The sequence below is a fragment of the Arctopsyche grandis genome, chromosome 3 (genome assembly GCF_051622035.1).
Source record: "Arctopsyche grandis isolate Sample6627 chromosome 3, ASM5162203v2, whole genome shotgun sequence".
NCBI lineage: Eukaryota > Metazoa > Arthropoda > Insecta > Trichoptera > Hydropsychidae > Arctopsyche > Arctopsyche grandis.
This window is the reverse complement of record NC_135357.1, coordinates 24,672,696-24,682,753: the sequence shown is the minus strand read 5'-3', so window position 1 is coordinate 24,682,753 and position 10,058 is coordinate 24,672,696. Positions and strand designations below refer to the sequence as shown.

Genomic DNA, 10,058 nt, shown 5'->3' with positions numbered 1-10,058 from the left:
CATCACTCTTTTCATATTGATTTTGTGTATTTAGTTTATAAAAAAATATACATATACACGAATAATATTCGAATAACGAATGGCTGAAAAATTAGACGAATAATTCGAATACTCGAATATTCGAATATTCGATTGGGATACCTACTTAGTACACATGTAATTACCTTTTTTTTCATTTTCGATTATATTCGAATATTTGAATAGCCTCATTAGGATGCGATTGTACATATACGTAGGTACATACGTAGGCAGAAGGGCACTCCCGCCTGAAATTGCATTGTTATTGTGTGTTCACGCAGTGCACTCAAGCCGGGGCCAGCTACAGGGTGACTCGTAATTAAATAGCGTGTGTGTGTGTGTGTGCAGGAGGGCGCATGCGCAGAGACGCTATTTCATACACCCGGGGCTCTTTGCCCGGGCCGCAGCCGCACTACGCGAACGAACGCCTTGAAGGGCGAACGCGGGTTCTGCACCCCTGGCGAAAACTTTACAACTACTGACGAGACGGGACAAGTCGAACGACGCGGGCTCCCACAGGTGTAAGTCTCGATATCAAACTTATTCTTATTCTTCTTTTTGCTCGTTAGGGGATGAAAGCCTGTCTCGGCCCGACTATAATAAATAATAAAAATACGTACAATTTTTGCGACTCTGATATGTTTATGTTTACGCGAAACGCTGTTGATTGTATACACTTGTTTTTGTCTCGTGTCGTCTTCTATTTTTTTTTCGCGTTCATATTTTTTGTACGATCCTTCAATTTGGTATAACAATTTACATAAATTGCATCGTACATGTTATATTTTTTGCTACATGCCACATATGTACATTTTTATATCCTTTACTATTATTATATATTTATTTGGTTATTTTTATAACGAGGAAAAAATTGCTTGCCGTCTCTTTATTCTTCTTTTGATCGATTTGAATAATACAATAAACTAATGTCTATCACAAATGTTATCTCGACCATTGTCGAATCAATTTCCATGCTGGATTTTGACAAGGCAACTAGAACTTCATTTCATTTTTTTTTTTTGCACAAAGAAAGATTCCTCTCATTTATTAAAACGCCACGACATCTTCTTCAGTACATAGTAAAGCGAATAAGTTTATTTTTAATGCGAAAATAAAATGTTTAAAAAAAAGCCTCTAAATAATACCAAAAAGTATCGAATAAGTAAATAAATTTCTAACAATACAAATTTAGAATAATCCTATTTTTTTTTTACAAAATACGTTCATTTTTTACGGACAGTTCAAATTTGAACGTACTTCTTTCTAATATAATTTAAATTATTTAACCAAAGTGAGAACTATCTAATTGTTTTAAATAATATTTTACAATGAATGTGAATAAGAACTTCATAGTACATAATACGAAGTTTATTTATATGTATACTAATGAAATTGTGAAATATCTTGTGTATATAATTTTATATGTACTTATGTTTGTATGTATGTACATACATAAATAAAATTAGATTAAATGTCAAACGAACGAATGTATTGTATATAAATACAATCAGTTAATTATATTTATGGATGGCTTATATTTTATATACAAATCATTATTAAAATTTGAAATGAAATATAAAACTGTATATACATATATATATATATATATATATACGTATATATATATATATATATATATATATATATATATATATATATATATATATATATATATATATATATATATATATATATATACGTATATATATTTTTTAATGTGAAATAATGATAAAAATTAAACTCCAATTATAAGGAAGCCCAATAATGCAAAGAAAAACCTAGTAAATTTATCAAATAAAACGATCTCGTTTATTATCTTGTGAATAAGTCGCCGCATACAAAATTACCACTTATGTACACGAAAACCATGTGAAATGTAAAGGAGGTATGTAATAAAAAAATAAAACTTAATAAAATGAAACATTTTACGAGGAAACGGAAGGAATTTCAAATGTATATACATATGTTCTTCAAAGATAATATCAACAGAATGATATTATGAATATTTTTATGCCAGTGAAATTAAATGCTTGTTACAATAATTACAAATGAGGTAATAACAGACATATCAAAAAAATTGTGAGATTTATATATTCAATGAAAAGCGAACGACTTAATATAATGAAATGGAAAAATTAATTGAAATCTCACGTATCCTTAAATATCGTTCCGTTCAATTCTAGATCCGTTTTTCGCTTAATTTTATTCGGGTTCACTCTTGCGACTACCAATTTATGTCTTTTCGAATGTAATAAATTTCAAATGTACGCAATAAAAATCCATATTAATATGGATGTCGATGAATATAATATAAGGTAGTATATACTTATATATCGGCGCTTATCTACCAATCAATCGAAATTACCCTTATATAGGCCTTAATATATTATATATTTGGTCCATTATATTATTCAATTTTACGTACCTTTACTACAATCTTCGCGGATTACAATTTCTCTCGAATACGTGTATTTGTTAGATTTCATCACACTTCGAAAAAATATCGGCCATGTTAAACCATTTAGCAGAAGAAACGAAAGAATAGCTGAAACAATTGACTATTTATTTAGAATTTTTAAATAAAAAACAAAGTCAGAATTTGAAATCACGCAATATGATATGAATAGAAATTTAAAAAAATTGTTTTTTTTTTGGAAAAATATTCTATGTACTGACATATTATTAAAAATACGAAATAAAATAATTTCGCAAGGAATTCGCATGCAGGAAAATATGACGTGCCAGTTTTAGGTACATACGTATATTTGTATGTACATATGTATGTACTAGTTGATCATGGCCATGCTTAATAACACTGTTCGACAAATGACGACTTTTTTTTTGGTTCAGAGACGAGATATGTTTTTTCTTATAGATCTACGCCCAGTGAACACGAATCTGGTAATAAAAAATGTTGATTGGCTCGAGAATCGGAGATACATATATATGTGTTTTTTAAATCGCGCGATTTTTCTATATCTTGGTGTTTTTCGGTCGATGTCTCAAAATCTGTCAATTTTCTGTTCAAAATGAATATTGGAATCTACTTTTCAGCTTTCAAATCTCTCTAAGTAGTCGTCCAGTTCAAATCAAAAGTCAAAAGTACGTATTTTCACTGTTAATACTATTTTATATTGAGTATTTTCTATTGAAACCTGTTTATTGTACACGCTATTTTTTGTTTTCGTTATAATAAATGTGCTTTATTTTAAATTGGTAAAATTTCCAACTTAAAACTCGTACTATTATTTACTCGTATTTACACAAATCTGAATTGAATTAATAGGGATAATATATTAAACTGTCTTAATTTGAGAATTAAATAAAATTCCACTTAAAAAAATCATATTTCGACTATTCTTGTGGATTCGTTTATTTTATCGAGGTAAGCCAGTTATCAATAGAATTTTTGTTATTAATCCACAAGAATTCATTAATAATGTTTTGTACGTATTTGCATATCTATGTATGTATGTAAATACATATGCTCATTCGCGAGTTTCTATACCTGTTAAAAATTAAAATGTAATTGTGGCGATTTGCCGCTGAATATTATATTTCACCATTGAAATTTGTAGAACATTCCAAACTAATGCCCATCAAAATGTAATATGGTAAGTTATATTTAAAGCTATCTGCAATATTTCATACAATGTAATATCTTCTAATATATAATTTCGAAAGAGACTTTGTAAGTCTGTAAATAAGTATTGTTTGTTCGTAAATCCGTGACGTCTCGAACAAATGAATATTCAAATAAATTTAATAAAATGTTTACTATTAGATTAGCGATGTTTAAGCGGTTTATATTACAAATAACGAGCGAAGCCGGGTAAAACCACTATTATGTAATATATTCTAGATTATTTTGATTGTCATAAAAGTGAATTTTAAACACAATCTATTTTTGTTTGAAATATTATAATTGAGTATAATATAATTGTAATATACATATGTACGTGTACTGACATACATACATACATATGTTAAGTTTACTTTTCTAATATATGTAATTTTATACACAAAATGAATAACAAACCTACATATGTATATGTGCATAAAGTAAAATTCAAATAATGAAATTACCGTTAAGTCAAATTAAAATATTTTCATAAAAGCGCCCGAATATTAGAATATCATAAAATTGTGTTCAGAGGTACTTGATTAATTTTTGCAGTGTGTACATATGTATGTACATATGTACATATATTAAAACCGTGTGCATTCGAGCGGCGTCGCAATATCTGAGAATTAATTTACTTTGAGCTGATACGCAAACGATCCGCAATTAATTTTAATTAGCCCGGTCCTTGTAACAGTTTACATTGGCGACAAAACGGACGTTGAATGCAAATTTTCCGAAGATATCGAAAATTGTGACGGTTTCGACATTTTCCAATAATTTTCCGTCACGCCCACGACGCGGATTTTGACAATTATGCGCTTCCACTAAATTTCGCATTATATGTACATATTTTTATAAGCGTGGTTTCCGTCAACAAGTGCTTCGGCTACATAATTTCCAGTATTACCTCCACTCGAATTCAAAACGACATAAATAATTTAAAGTCGACATTTGTCGATATTGTAAATATTTAAATAGCTTCGAACGATTTTTACGCATTTATTTATAAATAAACCCATCGAGAGCGAAGTGACTGAAAGGTTTTCTTTTACAGGAAAATAAAAGCTCCACAAATCAATCTCGTGCTATTTATGGAATACTATGTAAATTGCTTATATTCGTAGATTTTTATAACATTTACTATGGAATATGCGAGAAACTTGAAGATTTTGAAAAATCTCGCATAAATGGAATCTTATCTATGGAATAATAAATCTTGTAAGGACTCGGGCTTATTTTTCAATTTCAACTTATGCATACAAACGTTACGTACGGAAATCCATATCCAGATTTAAGATAGGATGTACATACATACATATGTACGTACAATATAACAAGCCACTGAGCCAGCAGCGTGGCTTGGTGATTGTGTTGATACAAAAGTATTGTTACGTACGCCGTGGATTGAGCGAGTTGTACTTAGACCAACGGATATCTGTTATCGGTTAACTAAATGCATGCACTTACTTCCAAAGATTATATCTGGACTCTAAGTGCATTTAGGCTAAACAATGACCGTTATTAGTTAGTTCTCAGAATCGATACGGGAAGACCCAATGTCTTGGAAATACATATCCGAATACGTGACTATACAACAGGTAAACAGATTAGGCGTCCTGAGAGATCTACCCTTTATAAGGCGGTACGTAGGCGATATAATTCATTCTGGACGGAGCAGTGACAGTGTGTGTAACTCCTTAATCATCAATAAATGCTGTGAAACGACTGTTGGCCTTTTATCCTCCACCCACCCCTACGCAACAGTATGATTCGATCCCGTGAGCTGACCTTAATTTTAGAAGTTATTCGAAGTAAAATCTAAATTCTGCTGATCAGATTTGGATATTTGTGCTCCAAGTCGATCGTTTCCTATCAGAGCTTGCCGATTTATCTGATTTCATTGTTGAAGCGGTTTCTCCATAAAATCGGCAAAATCCATCCTACCTTCTACATATGTCAGAGCATCGTACCCTCTGGATATTCGCGGCACACATTGTTTACGACTCGTAGAGTTTGTCAGCTACGTACATATGTACATATGTACTTCATCGGCAGTCGCTAGTTATTCCGTATATGCATAAGGACAAAACACTAACTAACATCGGTTTTCTCCCTCACACGCGATCTCACTCGCACGCATTAGGCCGAAGTGCTGTTCGGGGAACACATATTACCGCGGTGCACAGGTTACGATGCGGTGCTCTATGTCACCACTATTTGAATGATTGAATGATTTCAAAAATTTATTATCTATGACAAAGATGTCTCGCTTATTCTTATATACATATAGTATTTGTATTATGCGTATACATATGCCTGTATTCTTATATACATACATATATAGTATTTATATATTTATATAATTTTAGCTATCTAGCTAATTTAAAAAATACATTCTTAATTACTTAACTCTAAAATTGTATGTATAAGTTTATATGTACTCTCCCTTGCAGAGGTGTTTCCTCGCACCTCGCAAGAATGCATCCACAGTCTAAGAAGACCTGACACACTCAGGGAAGGCATTGTGCATGAGCACACCCCTGTGAAAAACACCACCAGCAGTCTTCTTTTTTTTTACAAACCTCCTTTTTATTACTCTACCTACAACTAAATTGTTCTTATTTCTAGTATAATTACTATGCATATCTCTATTTCTTATTGTATAATTCTTAAAATACTTAGGTAATAACTTATGATCTAACTTATAAACAAAAGACAATGTACTAAGATTTAAACTAATTCTTATACTCAACCATCCCAATTCATCTAACATATTTTTATGTCTGGCTGATCGTTATAATATTTATACTTATACATATTATACTTATATGTATGTATGTATGTTTGATTACAGAAACGCGTTATAGTATTCTGTAATGTCAGTGTGGCAAAAATATATAAAAAATAAAATAAAAAATAGACAAAAATCTACAATTTCACAGTTCTCTTTTTCTATTCTGATTTTAAAGAGCATTTGGCTGAAATTTTTAACCGGCTTCGGTTAATCATTTGAAAATGATCATATAATATAAACCATATTTAACTTACTTGTAAAATAAATACAATTTTAAATTAAACGTGAGTTGTTGAAACTATGTAGACCACTCATGTGAGTGAATTTTAATATCGCTATGCGATTTGAACTTACGAAATACATTTTAAACGTTCGTGTTTCAAGTATTTAATATAAAATTTTAACAATATGTTATATGCTTTACGTCAAATTCAATTTTTGAAATTGTAAGTGTAAAACTGAATCTAAGAGGAATAGAATACATATTTGATATTGAATTTTCCCAAAAATTTGCATGAAAAATGGTAGCATTATGGAAATATCTTAAGGGGTTTTATAGCGGTTTTAGTGCGTTTGCAAACATTAATGAAACAATTTCTAAAAACACGTAGTGCTAGGGATTAAAAGCCTAGATAATGTTGGTATATTATGGGTCACGTGTGGATGCTATACTAATGTCCCAATTAAACGCCATAGTGTTTATCTGCATATCGCTTCAGGCCTTGTGCATGTAAAACCTTTATTGCGATCGTTTCGTATCGAGCAAATTACACACACGTTGTACATATATGTACATACATATTTTGCGCGTAGATAAGCGAAATTGCTTGGAAAAAGTAGCCCGATATTTAATGTCGATGGAAATTTCAAGTAACTCGTAAAGGGATGTCGCTGATATTGGGCGAAAGTCAGGTGCAATGTGGCGTAATGATACAATCTGGATTTTCGTATGATTTTCCAGGTGAAAAGCGCCGACATAGACGGACAACGATGAAGGCAAAACGACGAGATTCCAGATTCGATCATGCGAATCGGAAAATCCTCTAGTAGAATGCTTAGTCCGCGACGGAAAAGCGGGCATTTTCTACATTTCAGCAAATTCTAAGGTTTACTTTTAATCATGGAGTGCGATTTTTTACGTTTTGTAAATGAAATTCAGATGTATGCTTTAATAAATTTATCGATAAATCAAAATCAAATATGAATGATTTTAATTCTACGAATTAAATTAGTAATGCGATTGAGCAATTTTATTAATGTCGGAATAAATATTAAGGCGTTTTATAATTTTTTTTGTGTTAACATATACATATATTAAAATTTATATAACCAAATTCCATAAGAAATATGTATATCACTTCATAAATTACCCACAATTGAAGGTTCGTTTATTCCAGTACAACTCAAGCCGGTAACTACACATAAATATTATCTAACTATCAGTACGAAAATATGTTTTATTCTACATATTCATATACGTTCATATATTCCGTAATGTGTACATGGTGTATCGGAAACAGAAGCAACCGACCCGATCCATTCATATAATACAGCAGTACATGTCACCGAAACGTATCAAGCAGAACCGGGCTTTTTGGCCACTGTGGAAATAGTTGCGTATGACGTGACGTCATAATGGTGAGTGCACTCGTACTAACAAAAGTGCTGCCACGCTCATATGAAAATTTTCAGAAACGTCATGTTGTGACAATATTGACTCAATGAAACGACACAAGCAATATTGCACCGTATCGTCAAGCTCTGTAATATACATATGTGTATATGTAAGGTGATTATGTCTCACACTCGTCCAAAACAAGTATGAACGTACCAAAAATGGGCGTTGCTGTATAGTATGAATAGAAGTAGTCTTTTCCAAGCAGTGCTGTGCCGAACTTTTACTTGTAGATTTTAATTAACAGAATACGCTAGTGGTTAGCATATAATGGTTTGAACAGAGTGGTCACGGGTTCAAATTCCACTGATTTCTGTTGGATATACCTTGGATTTATGACTCCAGGCCGATCGTTTCCCATCAGAGTTTGTCAATTTATCTGATTTTAATTGAAAAGATTCCAACAAATTGGCAACCTTACCCATTTTCTCGCAAATTTCGAGTCTTCAACAATCTCGAATTTCACTGATTAGTATAAAATACTTATACGTTAAGCTTCTGCTTAACACTGAGAGGCGCCGAGTTCGATCCCTTGAGCTGACCTCGATTGAAAAGAATTTTTCTGAGTATATCTGTAATGCTGCTGGTCAGACCAGGATTTGTGACTCCTGGTTGATCGTTTCCTATCAGAGTTTGCCAATTTTCTCTGATTTCATTGTTGAAACGATTCCCGATTAAAAATTGGCTAAAAATCCTTCCTACCCACTATGTCACCACTATTTGAGTATGATTAATGTAAATATTACAATAAAAATGTATGTACAATTCATAGATGTCTCGTTAATTGTCGAGTTTAAGTCAGTGTCTCGTAATTTAGCGACTTATATAATAAAAAATGCTGTATTGTTTGTAATTTGGCCAGGAAGGCGCATTGGGGTTTACCTGTAATGCCTTCCTGGTATGAAATAAAATAAAAAAAAAAAAAAAAAAATGATGCAAATTAACAAATTTGAACATAAATGTCTCTGTGGGTGTTAATTTATATGTATTATACAATAATACCTGTATCAAACGTACAATGTTTCTGGCCAGGAAGGCGCATTGGGGTTACCTATTAGGCCTTCCTGGTATAAATTAAAAATTAAATTAAAATTAAATTAAATTTAAAAATGTTAAGGAAATAATTTGGCAGTCGATTTATGAGGAAATAAATACATATATTGAAATTAAGATACATAAATGCATATACATACATATGTATGAGTAAGTAAGCTAAAAGTGACTCCCCAGATATTTTACGTAAATTAAATAAGATACAATAATGGAAAAATTCAATAATTTAGTTGTACTGAAAAGTTTATTTTATTTATTTCTGAAAGAGCAATAGAATTTACTCATTTTTTAATAGAAAATAGTATTTTACAATGTCAGTAATAAAACTAATATTGAAACATTTTACGTTTACTTTTTTTTTAATTTTGCATTAAAAGAAATTCAGGTGACTCCGGTTTACAATTTAATTTTCCTAGAAAAACGAAAGATATTGAAGTCACTATTGCCTTTTTTTTCAATCTCATGAAATGCGAATTCGTGAAACGGGGTGTAAATTCACCGAAGCACTTAAATTTAAAAGCTTTCCTTGATAAAGAAGAAACATGTTTACACTTTGGGTGCACAATAATGAAAAACGAAAAGCAACAGTTCGAAAATGCTCCAAAATATATATATATATATATATATATATATATATATATATATATATATATATATATATATATATATATATATATATATATATATATATATATATATATATATATATATATGTATATATATATTTATTTATTTTTTGTAATTTTCTCCGAAAAACAATGTGCGGAAAAAAAGATTGAGCTTTGCATAATTAATGTGTTAGCAGAATCTTATTTAGAAAACGCTACTTTAAAATGAGTTTTTACGCGTTGTACCTACATACATATGTACATTAAGAAAACTTCGGTTAATAT

At 30.8% G+C, this 10,058-nt stretch overlaps 1 protein-coding gene across 1 annotated transcript in view; it reads left to right on the top strand.

Annotated features, from left to right (window-relative positions):
- The first annotated feature begins 394 nt into the window (after positions 1 to 394).
- LOC143909067 (ras-related protein Rap-1) overlaps positions 395 to 10,058 on the top strand; it is a 31,153-nt gene continuing 21,489 nt past the window's right edge. Inside the window, exon 1 of the mRNA XM_077426958.1 lies at positions 395 to 539. The gene's annotated coding sequence lies outside the window, so the exon portion shown is untranslated. The remainder of the gene's footprint in view (positions 540 to 10,058) is intronic.